Genomic DNA, 24329 nt, shown 5'->3' on the forward strand with positions numbered 1-24329 from the left:
TTCTGTGTGGACCTCACATTGTGCACGGGGTCATTGTCACGCCGAAACACGAAAGGGCCTTCCCCAAACTGTTGCCACATAGTTGGAAGCAATGTGGAATGTAATTGTATGCTGTAGTGTTAAGATGTCCCTTCAATGGAACTAAGGGGCCTAGCCCGAGTCCTTATTCCTCCTCCATCAAACATGCGCATGGTGATCTTAGGCTTGTGTGCGGCTGCTCGGCCACGGAAACCCATTTCATGAAGTTCCTGCAAACACTTATTGTGGGGATGTTGCTTCCAGAAGCAGTTTGGCTCTTGGTAGTGAGTGTTGCAACCGAGGACAGACAAGTGTCCACATACTTTTGTATATAGAGTGTGCCAGTTTAATACAATGATCTCTTATGATCTATATTTTATGTGCAAAGTAGCATTAAACTTGCTTTTTGTGACTCAATGTACAACTTGTGGATGTGTTTGAATGGTTATTGACGTTTTTCCCAGATGAAGAGCAAATTATAAAGACTGACGTGTTTTAAATTAAAGTTTCTTTATTGCATTCCCAAGGGTTACATACGTTATTTCAGAGACTTCAAAGAATAGTTGTTGTATGTTATATGACAGTCATCTACCTACGGAGAATACGTTTTAATATTCTACATTTGTTCTCATTATCCAATGTTCCGATGCAATGAGTAATACTTGTATCTGTGAGGAAATTGCTCTTATTTCTTTCTTTTGCCACATTATTTCTCGATTACAGTGTAATAGAAAACGGGATTGCAGCCTGCCCAGGGGAAAGGGAATAGGAATAATTATTGTTTATTGTTCATTATTTTATTGCAAAACAATTGGTATGGTGATTTTGGGGCCCAACCAATGATTAATATATACACTAGATGACTGCTAGGGGGCGTTGTGTTGACGCCACCGTGCCTCCATCTTGGCACTCCCTCACCGTTTAAAATAAAAAAAATTAAGCCATGGAAAGCCATTTATTAATTTCTACATTGGTTTTTGCCACGTTTATTCTATTACAGACACCTTAATGCATCATTTGTAATTCAATTATGTGAGCTAAACATACAAATAAAAAATATATAAATGTTTTCCCTGAAGTCTAAGGTTTTTAGATTACTAATGTTACTGTCCCCACTACAACAACAAAAATAATAAAATACATTTCATTTTGTTCTTGAAACATTTCATTGAAATACTGTAGAATTCCATTCAGTCCTATGGAGGACTGTTTCTACCGGGGAGTGCCAATATGGCCACCTGGTAGCTTCAGGAATTCAGCAATCCAGGGTTTATACACATCATTGTGTCCAACAGGGATTTGCAATCAAAATGTGTTAGATTACAACATAAGAGCCAAAATCATGTTCATTATTTCCATCAGTGCTATGAGTGTGTGACTGATATGACTGGCACACACACACACACACACACACACACACACACACACACACACACACACACACACACACACACACACACACACACACACACACACACACACACACACACACACACACACACACACACACACACACACAAACTCACAATTGTGTTTATTATGTATCTGTGCAGTACAAAGACACAAAGGCCAGTGAATAATTTTTCACTATGAGCTCAAATTCACTATAGTGTTATTATTTGTGGCTCACCTGTCTTTGCTCTGACCTTATTTCCCCAGGCTTTAAAATACTGAGATAGGGGGGGGCATCAAAGCTGTTTGCAAAGAGCGGGAGAGAGAGCGGGGAGGGAGGGGTATGTGTAACTGTTTTCAATTTTCTCTACCCCAGTTTATAATTACATAAGGTCTACATAGATAATGATTCCCCTTCATGCCAATCATTCCATAAAAAAACGTCTGTATCCATGGAAACTCGGCAGGGTATGCCTCCGAGCCCTTGAAAAAGGAGCGTCAGTCTCCTAGATGAAGCCTCAGCGATACGGTAATTTTGATTGATTTGAGGATCCAGGAGACGAATATCATCTGAACTTGAACAATCTGATCTCATTAACGGAGCCAGGTAGCAGGCAAGTGAGGAGCTCTCCTGATTGAATGAAAGTAAAGGGATGTGCTTCCCTAAGAACGGGGTAGTGGAGCGATCTTTGATAAGTGCACTGCAAACAGTAGCCATTTAAAAACTCTGAGTTTTGACAATTGGGTTATTTTCTCTATAACATGTTAGTTCATATGCCTTGCCACCGTGATATATAGGCCTAAGGCCGAGACAATAAGAAGACACAGTGGCAGAATACATTCAACCTTTGTTTCATCACAAAACAAACAAACAGTTACATGACCTGCAGCATGGTAAATGTTTCTGACATTTTCAGACCACTAAACAACTATTGATTTAGAACCGCGGAGAGTAAATACAAGTCACAAAGAAAACAGGAGCTGCCTCCACTTTTTCAACTTCAACTTCAACATCATCAAATCACTTCTGTTTAGTCTAATACAGTGACAACTAAAAAACACCAAAAACAATTTAGTCCAATCACGTAAGTTAAATATGTTGTGGCTGTCCATGGTTCTGATTTCTCTCTCTTTCTCTTTGTGTGTGTGTGTGTGCGTTCGTGCACGTAGAAAAAACATGTTGACTCGCCCTTCTTGTAGAAAAAAAAAATGCCATCCTCCTCTTTCATGTTGACGAAACAGTCTATGACTCTGTCATACAGTACAAGCTTTTACTTGTTGTTGTTCTAGGCTACCTGGCTAAAATGCTTGCTCGCTAGCCTAACTTCCTTTCATGGGCAACGATGAGACAATTAATTAACATTAGTCTTCTACATCTAGCTACATATTGAACTTCCATTCTCTCAGGCCAGGGTCACAATGTATGCATTTATGGTTGGATCAGAATCACCGTTATAATCATTGGCCAGTACGGAGAATTAAGTAAAATCACAAGTCCAAATCCCTATCTCCATCCATGGCTAATTTAGGAAAGGGAAAAATTTAGCTATCTAGCTAGCCACCGGAGGACAACAACACAACAAGATGCAAAACTAAAAAAAAATCTGGCAATGACGTTTTGCTCTCTGTGATGTTATTGGTGTGAAGCCAAATCCAAACTGGCTTCCCTTTAAACTTTTTTTTTGGTGCGCCAGGACCATTCATAGTTGAGCTCACTCAGTTTAGCTCAACGATGATTGGCTGTAATTTTATAGTTTTTTTTAATCAAGGGAGGCCAAATGCTTGCTGGCTTCCCTTGCATTTAAGGCTATGGGTGGCAACAATTTCATGCTCTTTTTGACCAGACAGCATCGGATAGATTGGCTACACATGCAGAGACAGAGGGGTGCAGTTTTGGTCGCTCAAATGCTTTCTCCAGTGAGATACATTCAGGCTCTTGCGAATTGAAGGAAAATTATTATTATTATTTTTTTTTCTTGGTCAATGTTTTGGGGAAGCCTGTTTTCCCTTGGCATCCATGAATACACACCACTGTCCACAAATAGAGCTTTTGGGATTGTAACGGCTGTCGAAGTCGTTCTCCTCCTCAGACGAGGAGGAGCATGGATCGGACCAACACGCAGAGTGGAAAGTGGTCATTATTTAATGAACGTAAAACAGAACACTTACAAAAACAACAAACGTGACAAAACCGAAAACAGTCCCGTGTGGTACGAACACTGACAAGAGAACAAACACCCACAAAACACACGTGAATCCCAGGCTGCCTAAGTATGATTCTCAATCAGGGACAACGATTGACAGCTGTCTCTGATTGAGAATCATACCCGGCCGAACACAGAAAATAACACATCGACAACCCACCCCAACTCACGCCCTGACCAACTAAATAAATACAAGAAAAAGGAAAAACAGGTCAGGAACGTGACATAACCCCCCCCCTTAAGGTGCGAACTCCGGGCGCACCAGCATAAAGTCTAGGGGAGGGTCTGGGTGGGCGTCTGTCCACGGTGGCGGCTCTGGCGCTGGTCGTGGTCCCCATCCCACCATAGTCAAACCCCGCTTCCTTGGCCTCCTCCCAATGGCCACCCTCCAAATTAACCCCACTGGATTAAGGGGCAGCACCGGACTGAGGGGCAACACCGGAATGAGGGGCAGCACCGGACTGAGGGGCAACACCGGAATGAGGGGCAACACCGGAATGAGGGGCGGATCCTGGCTGGCTGGCGGATCCTGGCTGGCTGGCTCTGGCGGATCCTGGCTGGCTGGCTCTGGCGGATCCTGGCTGACTGGCTCTGGCGGATCCTGGCTGGCTGGCTCTGGCGGATCCTGGCTGGCTGGCTCTGGCGGATCCTGGCTGGCTGGCTCTGGCAGCTCCTGGCTGGCTGGCTCTGGCAGCTCCTGGCTGGCTGGCTCTGGCAGCTCCTGACTGGCTGGCTCTGGCAGCTCCTGACTGGCTGGCTCTGGCAGCTCCTGACTGGCTGGCTCAGGCAGCTCCTGGCTGGCTGGCTCAGGCTGGTCCTGGCTGGACGGCTCTGGCTGGTCCTGGCTGGACGGCTCTGGCTGGTCCTGGCTGGACGGCTCTGGCTGGTCCTGGCTGGACGGCTCTGGCTGGTCCTGGCTGGACGGCTCTGAAGGCTCAGTACAGACGGGCAGCTCTGACGGCTTGGAACAGACGGACAGCGCTGGGCAGGCAGACAGTTCAGACAGCGCTGGGAAGGCAGGCAGTTCAGACAGCGCTGGGAAGGCAGGCAGTTCAGACAGCGCTGGGAAGGCAGGCAGTTCAGACTCAGGCTGCGCTGGAGAGGAGGAAGGCTCTGACAGCGCTGGACAGGTGGGAGCAGCTGGAGAGAGAACCCGGAGAGACAGCCTGGTGCGGGGGGCTGCCACCGGAGGACTGGTACGTGGAGGTGGCACCGGGTATACCGGACCGTGAAGGAGGACACGCGCTCTTGAGCACCGAGCCTCCCCAACCCTACCAGGTTGAATGGTCCCCGTAGCCCTGCCAGTGCGGCGAGGTGGAATAGCCCGCACTGGGCTATGCTGGCGAACCGGGGACACCATCTGTAAGGCTGGTGCCATGTATGCCGGCCCGAGGAGACGCACTGGTGGCCAGATGCGTTGGGCCGGCTTCATGACATCCGGCTCGATGCCCAACCTAGCCCTACCAGTGCGGCGAGGTGGAATAGCCCGCACTGGACTAAGCACGCGTACTGGGGACACCGTGCGCTTCACCGCATAACACGGTGTCTGACCAGTACGACGCCCTCTCACTCCACGGTAAGCATGGGGAGTTGGCTCAGGTATCCTACCCGGCTTTGCCACACTCCTCGTGTGCCCCCCCCCCCCAATACATTTTTGGGTCTGACTCTCGGGCTCCCAACCGCGTCGCCGCGCTGCCTCCTCATACCAGCGCCTCTCTGCCTTCGCTGCCTCCAGCTCCACCTTGGGACGGCGATATTCCCCTGGCTGAGCCCAGGGTCCTTTGCCGTCCAGGATCTCCTCCCAAGTCCACGAGTCCTGTGTCCTCGGTCTCTGCTGCTGTCTGTTCCCACTCTGCTTGATCCTGTTTTGGTGGGTGTTTCTGTAACGGCTGTCGAAGTCGTTCTCCTCCTCAGACGAGGAGGAGCATGGATCGGACCAACACGCAGAGTGGAAAGTGGTCATTATTTAATGAACGTAAAACAGAACACTTACAAAAACAACAAACGTGACAAAACCGAAAACAGTCCCGTGTGGTACGAACACTGACAAGAGAACAAACACCCACAAAACACACGTGAATCCCAGGCTGCCTAAGTATGATTCTCAATCAGGGACAACGATTGACAGCTGTCTCTGATTGAGAATCATACCCGGCCGAACACAGAAAATAACACATCGACAACCCACCCCAACTCACGCCCTGACCAACTAAATAAATACAAGAAAAAGGAAAAACAGGTCAGGAACGTGACAGGGATTGTGCTTAGCATGCTTGCCTGGAACCAGAGACACAGGTTAATTTCACTTACTTTACACAAGTCTGTGAAATAAATATTGGGCCTCAACTAACAATCAGCTACAGCTGTGAGATATGGAAGGCATCTGATTGAGAGACCTGCCACCATTTACATAATTGGAAAGGAACCTTGCTTCTTCAGAGCTCACCGTCACATAATGTGAAGCCCAATGCTCTACTGTCACCTCCTGTCCTATGTCTAATGGCCTATAATATCATTATCTGAAAAGGACAGGTGATCCACATGTAGTGTGACACATTCCAATGTTAAAGTTCTTGGACAATCAGGACAAAGCTCAGATGTCAGGTAAACCTTTGAGGGCGGTTTCGATTCCCACCAGTTATATTGGTTTGAGTAACGTGATTCACTTTCAGATAATGATGAAGATAAAGACCTGAACATGATTGCCCGGAAATTATCTGAGATGTTATTATGTGCTGGGAACATGAAGTGCGGTCCAAGGTTTTTGGGTTAGGTACAGTAGATAAGTAGTGTTGCTAGGTAACCAAAGAGCTATTTGAAGTAGAAGAAATTGTATCTGTCACTGAAAATGTTTTGTTGAACATTCTATGGTGGTTCCTTTTCTCTTGATCAGAGTCTAGTTTTTGAACAGCTGCAGTAAAACTTAACTCAAAAGTCTCACATCAATTAATGATGTACGTGAGTTCTGCGTGCAGTGTTCAGAACGTCATTGTCAAAAAGTAATTTCTTCTTAATTGACTCGCCTGGATAAATAAAAGTATATATATATTTTTTTTTTTTATCTATCTGAACTCTAAATAACCCTTAATGACTAATCCATAAATGTTTCACATTGCCTAGTCTTGCTGTCAGTGTAAATCTGCTATGTTTCAGTGAGCTAGAATGAACCACGGCCTGAATTATTAGTGACTCCACTCATGGAGCCACAATGCCTGAAGGAAGATATTTTTGTCAATACTAAGCGTCCAGAAGTCTGGACGCTTAGTGTGTCAGAGGTGTCAGAGGACCTCATTTAACAGCAGGGCCCAACAGAGTCCCTCTGATCCTTAATCTTGTCAATGACTCTTATTATTAGAAATAAACAAACCTGTGCTTGCTCACCTGTTTGGAGAGAGAACATTGAAATTGCAACAACGCAGACCATATTGTATGCATCAATATGCAACAATGTGAAAGAAACACATTCTAAGATAGTGTGAGACATTATTTTCCAATTCCAATTTGACATTTTAAGGAGGATTTTTTTGGCGTGCATGAACTCATTTGTTCTGCCTGTCAGTGAGCAGTGACTGAGTACTGCCCTTGATCTGTCCACAAAATGATTAGAGCAATGAGAGAAGCACTGCGAGGGGGACTGTACACATCCCGCACCTGGGTTTAGCTGCGACACGCAGAGCACTGGGCTGTGAGACAGGACCTGTATGTGTACAACGAAGGCTCAGGGATGGTAGGGATCGGGAGTAGGGAGGAAGGAACCAAGGTCGTAGTTGGGGTGGAATACAGTGGCAAGTGTGGGGACTGTGGGAAGTGGGGGGAGGGACAACATGACTAAACATGTCCCCGGGTTCTGCATGCTATATGGTTGACCACATTCTGTACTGTACATATTGGTTAGAATATCGCCCCCAAGTGCACTACCGTGGAGGAGAAGTGTTGTGTTTTGTATTGCTCTCTATTACTGCAAGAATATGTCATGGTTTCTTTGCAAGTGTTTTATAGCCATTTAGTTGGATTACATAAAAATTATTAGTTCTAAGACTTACGTAATAATAGCAGTGTGAATACTCAGTTATAGGACAACATTGATTAGTGGGTCGTCACTGACAGTGCTTCAGAAATTATTCACACCCCTTGACGTTTCCCACATGTTGTTGTGTTTCTCTGTGTTTGTGTCATAAGTCATTGGTCTATGCACAATACCCCATAATGTCAAAGTGGAGTTGTGTTTTTAGACTTTTTTGCAATTTCATTAAAAATGAAAAGCTGAAATGTCATATTTACATAAGTATTCAGACCCTTTACTCTGTACTTTATTAAAGCACTTTTTGGCATTAATTACAGCCTCGAGTCTTCTTGGATATGACGCTACAAGCTTGGCACACCTGTATTTGGGGGGTTTCTTCCGTTCTTCTCTGCAGATCCTCTCAAGCTCTGCCAGGTTGGATGGTGAGCGTCGCTTCACAGCTATTTTCAGGTTGCTCCAGAGATGATAGATCGGGTTCAAGTCCGGGCTCTGGCAGGGTCACTCAAGGACATTCAGAGACTTGTCCCGAAGCCACTCCTGCGTCGTCTTGGGTGTGTGCTTAGGGTCGTTGTCCTGTTGGAAGGTGAACCTTCGCCCCAGTCTGAGGTCCTGAGCGCTCTGGAGCAGGTTTTCGTCAATGATCTCTCTGTACTTTGCTCCATTCATCTTTCCCTTGATCCTTACTAGTCTACCAGTCCCTGCCGCTGAAAAACATCACCACAGCATGATGCTGCCACCACCATGCTTCACCGTAGGGATGGTGCCAGGTTTCCTCCAGATGTGACGCTTGGCATTCAGGCCAAAGAGTTCAATCTTGGTTTTATCAGACCAGAGAATCTTGTTTCTCATGGTCTGATAGTCTATAGGTGCCTTTTGGTAAACTCCAAGAGGACTTCCATGTGCCTTTTACTGATATGCACCGTCAACTGTGGGATCTTATACAAACAGGTGTGTGCCTTTCCAAATCATGTCCAATCAATTGAATTTACCACAGGTGGACTCCAATCATGTTATAGAAACATCTCAATGTTGATCAATTGAAAAATGATAAACCTGAGCTCAATTTCGAGTCTCATAACAAAGGGTCTGAATATTTATGCAAATATTGTAATTCTGTTTTTTATTTTTTTAAATAAATTAGCGAAAATGTCTGAACCTTTTTTCACTTTGTCATTATGGGGTATTGTGTGTAGACTGATGAGGGAAAACATTTAATCCATTTTAGAATAAGGCTGTAACGTAACAAAATGTGAAAAAGTCAAGGGGTCTGAATACTTCCAGAATGCACTGTATTCATATAAAATGAGTAAAAAAGTATGTAAACATTATTATATTGGCCAGTGTTCTATTATTAAAGTGACCAATGATTCCATGTATATGTAAATAGGGCAGCAGCCTCTAAAGTGCAGGGTTGAGTAACCGGGTGGTACCCAGCTAGTGACTATGTTCAGGGCAGGGTACTGGGTGGAGGCCGGCTAGTGATGGCTATATAACAGTCTGATGGCCTTGAGATATAAGATGTTTTTCAGTCTCTCAGTCCCAGCTTTGATGCACCTGTACTGACCTCTCCTTCTGGATGATAGCGGGGTGCACAGGCCGTGGCTCGGGTGGTTGATGTCGTTGATGATCTTTTTGGCCTTCCTGTGACATTGGGTGCTGTAGGTGTTCTGGAGGGCAGGCAGTGTGCCTCCGGTGATGCGTTGGGCAGATGTGTCTGTTTAGTATGCAGGACAGGGAAGAACTGGGACATTTTCAGCTTCCAGGAATTGTGTAGAGACCGTTGCGACATGGGGCCATGCATTACAATGCTGAAACATGAGGTGATGGCGGCAGATAAATGGCACAACTATGGGCCTCTGGAACTTGTCACGATATCTCTCTGCATTCAAATTGCCATCAATAGAAAGCAATTGTGTTTGTTGTCCGTAGCTTATGCCTGCCCATAATCCCACCGCCACCATGGGGCACTCTGTTCACAATGTTGACATCAGTAAACCACTCGCACACACAATGTCATACACATGGTCTGCGGTTGTGAGTCCGGTTGGTCATACTGACAAATTCTCTAAAACGACATTGGAAGCGGCTTATGGTAGAGACATTAGCATTAAATTATCTGCCAACAACTCTGGTGGACATTCCTGCAGTCAGCATGCCAATTTCTCACTCCCTCAATTTCAGACATTTGTGGTATTGTGTTGAGTTACAAAACTGCTAATTTTAGGGTGGCCTTTTATTGTCCACAGCACAAGGTGCACCTGTGTAATGATCATGCTGTTTAATCAGCTTCTTGATATGCTACACCTGTCAGGTGGATGGATTATCTTGGCAAAGGAGAAGTGCTCACTAACAGGGATGTAAACAAATTTGTGTTCACAATTTGAGAGAAATACGTTTTTGTGAGCATGAAAAATTTCTGGGATATTTTATTTCAAGTCATGAAAAGTGGGACTAATATTTTACATGTTGCATTCATATTTTTGTTCAGTATTTTTTTCAGTGATAAGGTTAAAGACTGCTGTATCAATAGCCAGGAGTCACCCCATTGACCTACAGAACTCCATACCAGACAGCTTTAGAGAAATCAGTCATAACAGGACCATTGTTCAGGAGGCATGCAGTCATGGGCTGGTTCCCAAATGGCACCCTATTCCCTATCTAGTGCACTACCTTTGACAAGTGCCCATGGTCAAAAGTAGTGTGTTATGTAGGCAATGGGGGCCATTTGGAACTCAGCCATGTTGTCTTTTTGGAGAATTAGTGTAAACGACCTCACATCCAAGATTAGGGAATAGCATTGACCTTGGTCTGCGGCTTCATTTAGATTGGAAAGATTGGAAAAATTTGAATGTTTTGACCTTGGCGCTTAAGTGCTAAATGATGCATGTGTTTTAATGTGGTCCTATAAATGATGATTGATATTAATGATGGCTGCAGTCAATCGTCAATCTTTGCCTTAGCAGCAGGTGCGTGGAATACCTTTTAGGTAACTTAACTAAATGTAAAATATAATCATAATAGTACAGCCCAAATTCATAGTAATAAAAGTATATAATCCTCCAATGAAAACAGACCATGTGTAAAGTACAGTGTCATGTGTTTGTTCCAATCAATGTCATCTGGAAAACAATACCACTAATGATACTGCCATTCTATATCAAACTAAGCACTCTCTTGTTTGATATTGTCGCGCCCTAACCTTAGAGATCCTTATTATTCTCTATGTTTGGTTAGGTCAGGGTGTGACTTGGGTGGGAAAGTCTATGTTTTCTATTTCTTTCTTTTTGGCCGAGTGTGGGTCCCAATCAGAGGCAGCTGTCTATCGTTGTCTCTGATTGGGGATCTTATATAAGTTGTCATTTTCCTTTTGGGTTTTGTGGGATCTTGTTTTCTGTTTAGTGTCTGTGCCTGACAGAACTGTTTGCTTTTGTTTTTTTGTCTTTGTTATTTTGTTTTGGTGTCATCAATAAAAAGACTATGTACGCCTACCACGCTGCGCCTTGGTCCACTCTTCATTCTACACACGAGAGCCGTAACAGATATGTTGTAAACATACAGTAAGATCCAAAAGGAAATTACTTCACTTTTTGTACATAGTCCCCCCATTTTAGGGGACCAAAAGTATTGGGACAAATTAATTTATATTTTTATGAAAGTAGTCAAAAGTTTAGTATTTGGTCCCATAATCATAGCATCTTGTGACTCTACAAATTTGAATTAGCATTTACTGTTTGTTTTGGAAGTGTTTCAGATTTTTTTGTTCCCAATAGAAATGAATGATAAATACTGATTGTGTGAATTTGGAGTCACTTTTATTGTAAATAAGAATAGCATATGTTTCTAAACACTTCTACAATAAAAGTGACTCCAAAATGTGTGGTATCCAAAGTGCTGTCATTTCTAAACGGTTCGCCCGATTTGGATGAAAATACTCACAAATTAAAGCTGACAGTATGCACTTTAACCTCAGTCCTTGTATAATTTCAAATCCGAAGTGCTAGAGTACAGAGCCAGAACAAGCAAAAATGTGTCAATGTCCAAATACTTTTAGAGCTCACTGTATTATGATACAGACGTTGCCAGTGGAACGATTCAAAATGTGTATTGTCTTAGCCAAACAACCTTGGATCCAGGAAATTCAAATGTCATTCTCCTCTACATATAGTACCAGGCAAAAGTTTGTACACACCTACTCATTCAAGGGTTTTTCTTTATTTTTGCTATTTTCTACATTATTGAATAATAGTGAAGACATCAAAACTACCAAATAACACATATGGAATCATGTAGTAACCAAAATAGTGTTAAACAAATCAAAATATATTTTATATTTGAGATTCTTAGAAGTAGCCACCCTTTGCCTTGATGACAGCTTTGCACACTCTTGGCAATCTCTCAACCAGCTTCACCTGGAATTATTTTCCAACAGTCTTGAAGGAGTTCTTACATATGTGACAAAATTAAAAATTTTGTTTTTTACATTGGATAAAAGTGGAGACTCAGAGCTAAAAAAAAAAATGTATATCATACACTGCATTTGAGGAACAATGGGAAAGTAATTCTGCTTTGAATGTTTATCAACTTGTAAACTCATTTTTGAGAAAATGGCCTTTGAATGTTTTGGTATCTAGTGAAGAGCTCATCTTTGTCCACGCCCATTCAGCATCATTCACACCCTCTTAAGCTTTAGCCACACCCAGCTCATTTCGCTCTCGGAGCGTACACTTAATGCTCTTGCCGATGATTTGTTTACCTATGGATAACATTAAAACAGCCTAACCAGCTCTGCTGTCAACAATTTCATTACGTTTTGTGCAGATGTTTACTGACACCGGCCATATTCAACGGATGTTGCGCACACAAATAATAACGTCAGCTAGGGAGCCAGCCAACTAACGTTAGCTAGCTAACGGTACACTTTAGCTTAACAATGAACCTAGCTAGGTAAACGAAGTGTAAGGTCACACATGTCACGTAACGTTAGCTAGCGAGCCAGCCAGCTAAGGTTAGCTAGATAAACAACAATGAACACAGCGCCAACAATCCCACAGTGCTGGGAGCTTTCAAACCAGGTTCAATGTTAGCTAGCAAACATTAGGCTCTACCTAGAAAAGCTAACGGCTCTGGGATACAAATAATAACGTAAGCTAGGGAGCCAGCCAAATAACGTTAGCTAGCTAACAGTACACTTTAGCTTAAGACATGTAGCTAGCTAGCTAGGTAAACAATGAACCTAGCTAGATAAACAAAGTGTAAGGTCACACATGTCACGTAACGTTAGCTAGCGAGCAAGCCAGCAAACGTTAGCTAGCTAGCTAACAGTACACTTTAGCTTGAAATGAAACCACTTTCTGTCAAAATTAGAGTCGTGTAATATCTGAAAATGTAGCTAGCTAACGCTAGACTATCTCACCTTTATACATCATCATGCATGATGGACACATCTCCCTGTTAGGAATGCCATACCACCGTTGCCCTTAGTTTGAAGATGTAACAATCATACTCTAATTCCTGAATCGAGTCACATATGCTGAGCACTTGTTGGCTGCTTTTCCTTCACTCTACAGTCCAACTCATCCAAAAGCATCTAAATTGGGGTTGATGTTGGGTAATTGTGGAGGCCAGGTCATCTGACGCAGCACTCCATCACTCTCCTTCTTGGTAAAATAGCCCTTACACAGCCTGGAGGTGTGCTGGGTCATTGTCCTGTTGTAAAACAAATGACAGTCCCACTAAATGCAAACCAGAAGGGATGTTGTATCGCTGCAGAATGCTGTGGTAGCCATGCTATTTAAGTGTGCCTTGAATTTGAAATAAATCATCGACAGTGTTACCAGAAAAGCACCCCCACACCATCACACCTCCTCCTCCATGCTTCACGGTTTGAACCACAAATGCGGAGATTATCCATTCACCTACTCTGCGTCTCACAAAGACACAGCAGTAGGAACCAAAAACCTCAAATTTGTACTCATCACACCAAAGGACAGATTTCCACCGGTCTAGATTTCCATCGGCTCGTGTTTCTTGGACCAAGCAAGTCTTGGACCAAGCAAGTCCAAGCAAATTCTGTGTATATACAGTACATACAACACTGTTCAAAAGTTTGGGGTCACTTAGATCAGAAATACATTGTACACATTGGTAATGTAAATGACTATTGTTGCTGGAAACGGCAGATTTTTTTATGGAACATCTACAAAGGAGTACAGAGGCCCATTAACAGCATCCATCATTCCTGTGTTCCAATGGCACGTTGTGTTAGCTAATCCAAGTTTATCATTTAAAAAGGCTAATTGATCATTAGAATTTATGTAGATATTCCATAAAAAAATCTGCCGTTTCCAGCTACAATAGTCATTTACAACATTAACAATGTCTATATTGTATTTATGATTAATTTGATGTTATTTTGTAATGGACAAAAAACTTGCTTTTCTTTCAAAAACAAGGCAATTTCTAAGGGACCCCAAACTTTTGAACAGTAGTGTATATACATACACAGTACCAGTCAAAAGTTTGTACACACCTACTCAATCAAGGGTTATTCTTTATTTTTTACTATTTTCTACATTGTAGAATAATAGTGAAGACATCAAAACTATGAAATAACACATATGGAATCATGTAGTAACCAAAAAAGTGTTAAACATCAAAATATATTTTAAATGTGAGATTATTCAAAGTTGCCACCCTTTGCCTTGATGACAGCTTGGCACACTTGGCATTCTCTTAACCAGCTTCATGAGGTAGTCACCTGGAATGCATTTTAAATTAACAGGTGTGCCTTGGTAAAAGTAAATTTGTGGAATTTATTTCTTTATGCGTTTGAGCCAATCAGTTGTGTTGTAACAAGGTAGGGGTGGTATACAGAGGATAGCCCTATTTGGTAAAATACCAATTCCATATTATGTCAAGAACAGCTCAAATAAGCAAAGGGAAATGACAGTCCATCATTACTTTAAGACATGAAGGTCAGTCAATGTGGAAAATGTCAAAAACTTTTACAGTTTCTTCAAGTGCAGTCGCAAAAACCATCCAGCGCTATGATGAAACTGGCTCTCATGAGGAACGCCAGAGGAATGGAAGACCCAGAGTTACCTCTGCTGCAGAGGATAAGATCATTAGAGTTACCTGCACCTCAGATTGCAGACCAAATCATTTCTTCACAGAGTTCAAGTAACAGATACATCTCAACATCAATTGTTTAGAGGAGACTAAGTGAATCAGGCCTTCATGGTCAAATTGTTGCAAAGAAACCACTACTAAAGGAAACCAATAATAAGAAAAGACTTGCTTGGGCCAAGAAACACAAGCAATGGTGGTGTGATGTGATGGGTGTGATGGTGTGGTGGTGCTTTGCTGGTGACACTGTCTGTGATTTATTCAGAATTCAAGGCACACTTAACCAGCATGGCTACCACAGCATTCTGCAGCGATACGCCATCCCATCTGGTTTGCAGAGTAACCGCAGAGTGAAGGAAAAGCAGCCAGCAAGTGCTCAGCATATGTGGGATCTCCTTCAAGACTTGGAAAATAATTACAGGTGAAGCTGGTTGAGAGTGTGCCAAGCATGTACAAAGCTGTCATCAAAGCTAAAAACATAAAATATAAAACATATTTTGATTTGTAAAAAAAAAAAAAAACTTTCTTGGTTACTACATAATTCCATAGGTTTGATGTCTTCACAATTATTCTACAACATAGAAAACAGTAAAAAATAAAGAAAAACCCTTGAATGTGTAGGTGTGTTAGTGTCCTCTGAGACATGAGTATGCGTCAGAGTACATGTCATGGCTGAATGCATGAAGTGAAGTGTCCTTGACAGACAGAGAACAGGCTGTACACAGCCTCAATTGGCTGAGACTTCCACTTGGCCTCTCTTAGTAACACGTAGTCCTGCTTATCCCCATTCATGTGAGAAACAAGTGGGTTAATTAAAATAACTATTTTAGTTTTTCCATGCCTGACTAAAGCAACAGGTGGTGTTCAACACATATGTACTCGCATGCGCGCACACACACACACACACACACACACACACACACACACACACACACACACACACACACACACACACACACACACACACACACACACACACACACACACCACTTCGAAATGATGGCTTTGCTGATTGGATAGGTACACACCAATCACACCCTTTCCTCCTTCCTCTCTCCCCTTTCATGTGGGTCTTTAGCGATGAGCATTGTCAACTGTGCTACTCGTGCTTCTCGTGTTCATCCCTGACTGTCTGTGGTGACATGAGCCCTTCTTAACCCTCCTCAACCCTTCTCACAGCCCCCTTTCAACCCATTTTCGCTCTGTGGCGCATGCAGGCAGGTGGAAAAGCATTTAATTTGCTAAACAAAATGGAAGGCTGCCACAACACACGGCCATAATGGAGACTGATGGGGGCCCCATACCGGGAACCATGGGACAGGGGTAATTACTCTGAGCTTGTCAGGATCCCAGCATTCATCAGCCACCGCTCGCTCAAAAAGATTCCTGCTTCCTGGAGGAAGTGTGTATGTGTGTGTTGAGCAGGAAGCCTTCGTCATCTGGGTCCTGTGCCTGAGTTGATTAAAAATGTACAATTTGCCACGACTTCGGTTTCTGAAATTAAGGCCTGTGAGAAACCGCGCATTGCAGGATGTTGGCGTGACGGTGATGACTTGTCCAGATCATAACGTTGACTCTTTTGATACGTGAGTAACACTGGGGATCTAGGTGTTAACATACAATGGAGAGTGACTGTTGTTTCCTGAACAATTACTGTATCTTTATCTTTATCTTAGACTTTGTTACGCACGCCTCTTGGAGGAGGGAACGCAACACCCTGCTACACTCAACTCCCCGTGGAGTGAAAGAGGTATGTGATTGTAGGTGCAGGTAAGGATGACAGAGGCAGAGAATATTACCGTTTACTGGGAATTTATTTCCTTAACACGGTAATGTGGGGAAAAAGGGGATGGACGGAACCAAAGCAAAGAAAGTAAAAGTTAGAGTCCTCTCTCCTACCTTACCTGCCTACCCACTACTTACCTAACCTTAATGCCACCTGGTGCGCTAACCAAACTACAGGGGGTGGTCCGCCCAGGTCTTACCTAATGTGCATAGACAGAGTACATACTACGGGTATATGTATGCCCGCAGGCCTCTTGCCTAAACACTCTTAAGGTGCCTTTCCCTTCCCCCCTCGGAAACAAAACAGAATAATTACTAACTTAAAATGAATATAATCAAAAAACACTGAGTCCCACACATACCTCAGAAGTAGCTGCTACAAAATACTTTACAACAAATTATACAGCCCCACAACCAACACAGCACATACGAGGAAGCTCTTTCCTAACAAAGGAACACTGGCTATTCAAGCTGCAGAAGGAGTCAGTAATTGCAGAAAGCTGTATCTCCGGGGTCAGAGCTCCAATTAGTGATGGGCCGACCAATCAGCTGCTTTGGGGGAATCCAGGAAGCCATTTCCTGAAATACTCACATACACATACACAAACCCACAACACAGAAACTGGGGAACGTAACAGACTTGTTCAAGTTATTTACTGTTCTAAAACAAGCATATCCATTCTAGCCTTCTGCAGAAGACTACATGATCGTAACACTTGAAACTGACCCAATACTAGGTAACCAGCAGAAGGAAATACGTATATAAACTGACTAAGATTGGATTACTCTTACTGTAACCATATATTCAATCAGCAATGTTGTGATAGCGACCATTAATAATAATGATGAATTATTCTATTGACAAATACCACAATTGTCTGGTTTAATCTATGGCTATTTGATTATATAGTATATACAGTATACTTCTGTTATGAATTTTTTTACACTTCAATCTAAGAATCTTCATTTCATTCCAAAGATTGATTTACTTTATAGAAGGATAAATTATTTGTAAGCATTCCGTTGAACCACTTCAATAGTTTTCAAAGACACAGATCAATCAAAAACTCAGAGGAATTGAAAATCCAATGTTGTCCAACATATTGATGTATTTTCCTCACTGAGCGATTACCTTCATTCATCTTGGAGACTTACAGTGCCATCAAAGAATTCACACCCCTTGACTTTTTCCACATGTTGTTCTGTTATAGTCTGCATTTAAAATTTATTAAATTTAGATTTTTTTTTGTCACTGGCCTACAAACAATATCCCATAGCATCAAAGTGGAATAATGTTTTCAAAATGTTTTAAGTCAATAAGTACTCAACCCCTTTGTTATGGCAAGTTTAAATAAGTTCAGGAGTAAAAAATGTGCTCAACTCACATAATAAGTTGCATGGACAAACTCTGTGTGCAATAATAGTGTTTAACATGATTTTTTTTAATGGCTACCTCATCTCTGTACCCCACACATACAATTATCTGTAAGGTCGCTCAGTGGAGAAATTTCAAACACAGATTCAACCACAAAGCCCAGGGAGGTTTCCAATACCTTGCGAGGAAGGCATTGCATATCCCTTTGAGCATAGCGAAGTTATTTATTACACTTTGGATGGTGTATCAATACACCCAGTCATTACAAAGATACAGACGTCCTTCCTAACTCAGTTGCTGGAGAGTAAGGAAACTGCTCAGGGATTTCACCGTGACGCCAATGGTGACAAAAACAGTTACAGAGTTTAATTGATTAGAGTGGAGAAAACTGAGGATGAATCAACACCAACGTAACTAAATTATTCTAATCATGCATCCTGTTAGCCACAAGGCACTAAAGTAATACTGTCAAAAATGTGGCAAAACTATTCACTTTTTGTTCTGAATACAAAGTGCTATATTTCGGGCACATCCAATATAACACATTATTGAGTACCACTCTCCATAGTTTCAAGCATGGTGGTGGCTGCATTGTGTTATGGGTATGCTTGTAATCATTAAGGACTGGGGAGTTTTTCAGGATAACAAAGAAATGGAACAGAGCTAATAAGCACAGGCAAAATCATAGAGGAAAACTTAATTCAGTCTGTTTCCACCAGACACTGGGATATGAATTAATCTTTCAGCAGGACAATAATCTAAAACACAAGGCCAAATCTACACTGTAGTTGCTTACCAAGAAGACAGTGAATGTTCCTGAGTGGCCGAGTTACAGTTTTGACTAGCAATGATCAACAACCAATTTGACAGAGCTTGAAGAACTTTAAAAAGAATCATGTGCAAATGTTTCACAATTCAGGTGTGGAAATCTCTTCGAGACCCAGAAAGACACACAGCTGTATTATCTGCCAAAGGTGTTTTTACTAAATATTAACTCATAGGTTTGAATACTTATGTATATTATATAATCCTGTATTTAATTTTCAATAAATTTGCAAAACCTCTAAAAAGAGGTTTTCACTTTGTCATTATTGGCCATTGTATGTAGATGGGTGAGGAATTTATATATATTTTAATCCATTTAGAATTTAGGCTGTAACAAAACACAATGTGGAATAAGTCAATTGGCATTCAAATTTCTGAAGGCACTGTATATACAGTTGAAGTCGGAAGTTTACATACACTTAGGTTGGAGTCATTAAAACTCGTTTTTCAACCACTCCACAAATTTCTTGTTAGCAAACTATAGTTTTGGCCAGTCGGTTAGGACATCTACTTTGTGCATGACACAAGTAATTTTTCAAACAATTGTTTACCGACAGATTATTTCACTTATAATTCACTGTGTCACAATTCCAATGGGTCAGAAGTTTACATACACTAAGTTGACTGTGCCTTTAAACAGCTTGGAAAATTCCAGAAAATGATGCCATGGCTTTAGAAGCTTCTGATAGGTCAATTGACATAATTTGAGTCAATTGGAGGTTTACCTGTGGATGTATTTCAAGGCCTACCTTCAAACTCAGTGCTTCTTTGCTTGACATCATGGGAAAATCAAAATAAATCAGCCAAGACCTCAGAAAATAAATTGTAGACCTACACAAGTATGGTTCAACCTTGGGAGCAATTTCCAAATGCCAGAAGGTACCACGTTCATCTGTACAAACAATAGTACACAAGTATAAACACCATGGGACCACACAGCCGTCATACCGCTCAGGAAGGGGAAGTGTTCTGTCTCCTGGAGATAAACGTACTTTGGTGAGAAAAGTGCAAATCAATCCCAGAACAACAGCAAAGGACCCTGTGAAGATGTTGGAGGAAACGGGTACAAAAGTATCTATATCCACAGTAAAACAAGTCCTATATCGACATAACCTGAAAGGCCGCTCAGCAAGGAAGATGCCACTGCTCCAAAACCGCCATAAAAAAAGCCAGACTACAGTTTGCAACTGCACATGGGGACAAAGATCATACTTTTTGGAGAAATGTCCTCTGGTCTGATGAAACAAAAATAGAACTGTTTAGCCATAATGTTTGGAGGAAAAAGGGCGAGGCTTGCAAGCCGAAGAACACCATCCCAACCGTGAAGCATGGAGATGGCAGCCTTATGTTGTGGGGGTGCTTTGCTGCAGGAGGGACTGGTGCACTTCACAAAATAGATGGCATCATGAGGAAGGACAAGTATGTGGATATATTGAAGCAACATCTCAAGACATCAGTCAGGAAGTTAAAGATTGGTGGCAAATGGGTCTTCCAAATGGACAATGACCCCAAGCATACTTCCAAAGTTGTGGCAAAATGGCTTAAGGACAACAAAGTTATGGTATTGGAGTGGCCATCACAAAGCCCTGACCTCAATCCTATAGAAAATTTGTTGGCAGAACTGAAAAAAGTGTGTGCAAGCAAGGAGGCCTGCACACCTGACTCAGTTACTCCAGCTCTGTCAGGAGGAATGGGCCAAAATTCACCCAACTTATTGTGGGAAGCTTGTGGAAGGCTACCCAAAACGTTTGACCCAACTTAAACAATTTTAAGGCAATGCTAACAAATACTAATTGAGTGTATTTAAATTTCTGACCCGCTGGGAATGTGATGAAAGAAATTAAAGCTGAAATAAATAATTCTCTCTACTATTATTCTGACATTTCACATTCTTAAAATAAAGTGGTAGTGGTAACTGACCGAAGACAGGGCATTTTTACTTGGATTAAATGTCAGGAATTGTGAAAAACTGAGAATAAATGTATTTGGCTAAGGTGTATGTAAACTTCCGACTTCAACTGTACATATATAAACTTTGGGTTTAGATGGATAAACCATAAACCAGCTAATGGCATGAAGGAAAAGTGGAGAAGCGATCATTCTGTTTCAGTTTCATCAAGAAATATTCGCCCTCTCGAGAGGATGTTACTATGATTATTGGATCGCGCTTCATTTGAAGTGCATCTTATGAAGGCTTCATTATCACTACATAGATGCTTCACAAATAATGTATTTCATATAGCATGCTCTGTTAAGATTCATAATGTGGCAGAATGTTTTGACATAAATTAACAAATAATTGTATGGTTATTAATCATTCATAGTGCGCGAAATACGCTTATATATTTGTGACCATTTATGTTGTGCTAATAAAGCCCATATGAATGTTTTTATGGAGCTTTCGTGAAATGCAATTCAACTGAAGCGGGACTGATTTATTGATTATAAGGAAATGCTATTATGATATCGTAAACTGCATGCTTGCAAACATTCAATTTCCTTTGAATTACATCACATCTCTCCATTTTAATTATTCCAATTGTTCTCTGCATATAGAGTGGTGCACCGCATAGCACCAGATCTGGAATGTAGCCTTCATTTAGAAGTGTGTGTGTGTTTACTGCAGCCCCAATTAAGCAACACCATAGTAATGCACATGTACTAATGAGAGTCTAAATATGTCTTGACTTTGTAAGGACATGTCCTGAATGATGTTGTCAGGCCTGCAGCTTGGGGAAATCAACTGGGAAACTGATTTGACCAATGAGTTGGTCTCGGACCACAATCAATGACCTGTCAGGAAGAAGATTGACTTTTTAGAATACTAGGATGTGGCAAACACAGTCCTCCCAATACAGCATCAAAATGCAGCCCTAGTTGTCATGGAGTGCTATAATAAGAAGTCAATTGATAAGATATTAACTGTTTAAAGGACACCTCCGCCACTTTTAACAGTTGGGTTGTTATTATCAAGTATTTAGTTCTGTCCTATACAATTTTTGTCTAATTTTGTGATTTAATGTCTATTGACTGTTTAGTGATGTTTTCAAGTAGGATCCCTGAGATGGCTAATAAAATAAATTATGGGCAGTCATTTTCAGCGTTCTATATAACCTTTCTGTAGTTTTCTGATCATATTGGAACTGCCTGCTGTATGTTGCTCTGGTTGTCTTCATCTAATAACATCTGGACATGTTTTAAATAGACGCTCAAAATTGTTGTTTAAGACTGTTAAGACTGTTATTGTTGCAAGCATTATTATTTCACATTCAGCAGTCGGGCTAGCTAGCATGCTAACTAGACCCAGTAACTATAGCTGTGTTCGAATACTCATACTAACTGCACTAAACTATTATTTGTGATGTAAATTGAGTATGTAGTATGCTTATTGGTCATAGTATGGATATAGTTAGTATGCCAAAAGTCCCATTTACATTCACATTTTTTGTTGTTGTGTATTGCAGTTGATTGGTGACAATGACATGAGAATATATTCAGCATGACATTCCTGCAAGCATTATATATTTACAACCCCAAAGTAATGTGAAATGCACTCAGAACTTATGACACACAGTAAGCAATACATTTAGACTAAGCTTCATCTGGGCTTGACAGCCAGCTAGCTAAGCTAACTGAAGGCTAACTAGGCAGAGCATTGCATCATGGGAGATGAAATGGCGCCGGAAGAAATGGCAGCAGTTTTAGGGGCGCCAAACCAATTGTGCTATTATGTGGTTTTTTTGCGTTATTTAACCTATTTTGTACATAATGTTTCTGCAACCTTATGGCAAAAAAGAGCTTCTGGATATCAGGACAGCTATCACTCACCTCGTATTAGACAAAGATTTTTTCTACAATGAAGACGACGCACAAGACATTCTCCAAACACCCCACAGGACCGACATCACCGTTATTTGCAAGAGGAAGTGACGCAGGTACAGAGGACAAAGAGCCGGATGCCTGGTCAGGACCCGGCGAAGGCGACTGGGATAGCTGCCGTTACCGTCAATACTACTCTCCAATGTGCAATCATTGGACAATAAATTAGACGAGGTACGATCACGAATATCCTACCAACGGGACATCAAAAACTGTAATATCATATGTTTCACGGAATCGTGGCTGAATGACGACATGGATATTCAGCTAGCGGGATATACGCTGCACCGGCAAGATAGAACAGCAGACTCCGGTAAGGCGAGGGGGGCGGTCTGTGCATATTTGTAAACAACAGCTGGTGCACAAAATCTAAGGAAGTCTCTAGATTTTGCTCGCCTGAAGTAGAGTATATTGTGATAAATTGCAGGCCACACTACATGCCTAGAGAGTTTTCAGCTATACTTTTCATGGCTGTTTATTTACCATCACAGACAGATGCTGGCACTAAGACTGCACTCAGTCAGCTGTATAAGGAAATAAGCAAACAGGAAACCACTCACCCAGAGGCGGCGCTCCTAGTGGCCGGAGACTTTAATGAAGGGAAACTTAAATTAGTTCTACCAAATCTCTATCAACATGTTAAATGTGCAACCAGAGGGAAATAAATTCTAGATCACCTGTACTCCACACACAGAGACACGTACAAAGCTCTCCCTCGCCCTCCATTTGGTAAATCCGACCACAACTCTATCCTCCTGATTCCTGCATACAAGCAAAAATTAAAGCAGGAAGCACCAGTGACTCGGTCTATAAAAAAGTGGTCAGATGAAGCAGATGCTAAACTACAGGACTGTTTTACTATCACAGACTGGAACATGTACCGGGATTCTTCCGATGGCATTGAGGAGTACACCACATCAGTCACTGGCTTTATCAATAAGTACATCGAGGACATCGTTCCCACAGTGACTGTACGTACATACCCCAACCAGAAGCCATGGATTACAGGCAACATTCGCACTGAGCTAAAGGATAGAGCTGTCGCTTTCAAGGTGTGGGACTCTAACCCGGAAGCTTACAAGAAATCCTGCTATGCCCTGCGACGAACCATCAAACAGGCAAAGCGTCAATACAGGGCTAAGATTGAATCATACTACACCAGCTGCGACGCTCGTCTTATGTGGCAGGGCTTGCAAACTATTATAGACTACAAAGGGAAGCACAGCTGCAAGCTTCCCAGTGACACGAGCCTACCAGATGAGCTAAATCACTTCATGCTCGCTTCGAGGCAAGCAACACTGAGGCATGCATGAGAGCATCAGCTGTTCCGGACCACTGTGTGATCACGCTCTCCATAGCCGACGTGAGTAAGACAGGTCAACATACACAAGGCTGCGGGACCAGACGGATTAACAGGACGTGTGCTCCGGGCATGTGCTGACCAACTGGCAGGTGTCTTCACTGACATTTTCAACATGTCGCTGATTGAGTCTGTAATACCAACATGTTTCAAGCAGACCACCATAGTCCCTGTGCCCAAGAACACAATGGCAACCTGCCTAAATGACTACAGACCCTTAGCACTCACGTCCGCAGCCATGAAGTGCTTGAAAGGTTGGTAATGGCTCACATCAACACCCTTTTCCCAGAAACCCTAGACCCACTCCAATTTGCATACCGCCCAAACAGATCCACAGATGAT

The sequence above is a fragment of the Salvelinus namaycush genome, chromosome 40, assembly GCF_016432855.1.
Source record: "Salvelinus namaycush isolate Seneca chromosome 40, SaNama_1.0, whole genome shotgun sequence".
NCBI lineage: Eukaryota > Metazoa > Chordata > Actinopteri > Salmoniformes > Salmonidae > Salvelinus > Salvelinus namaycush.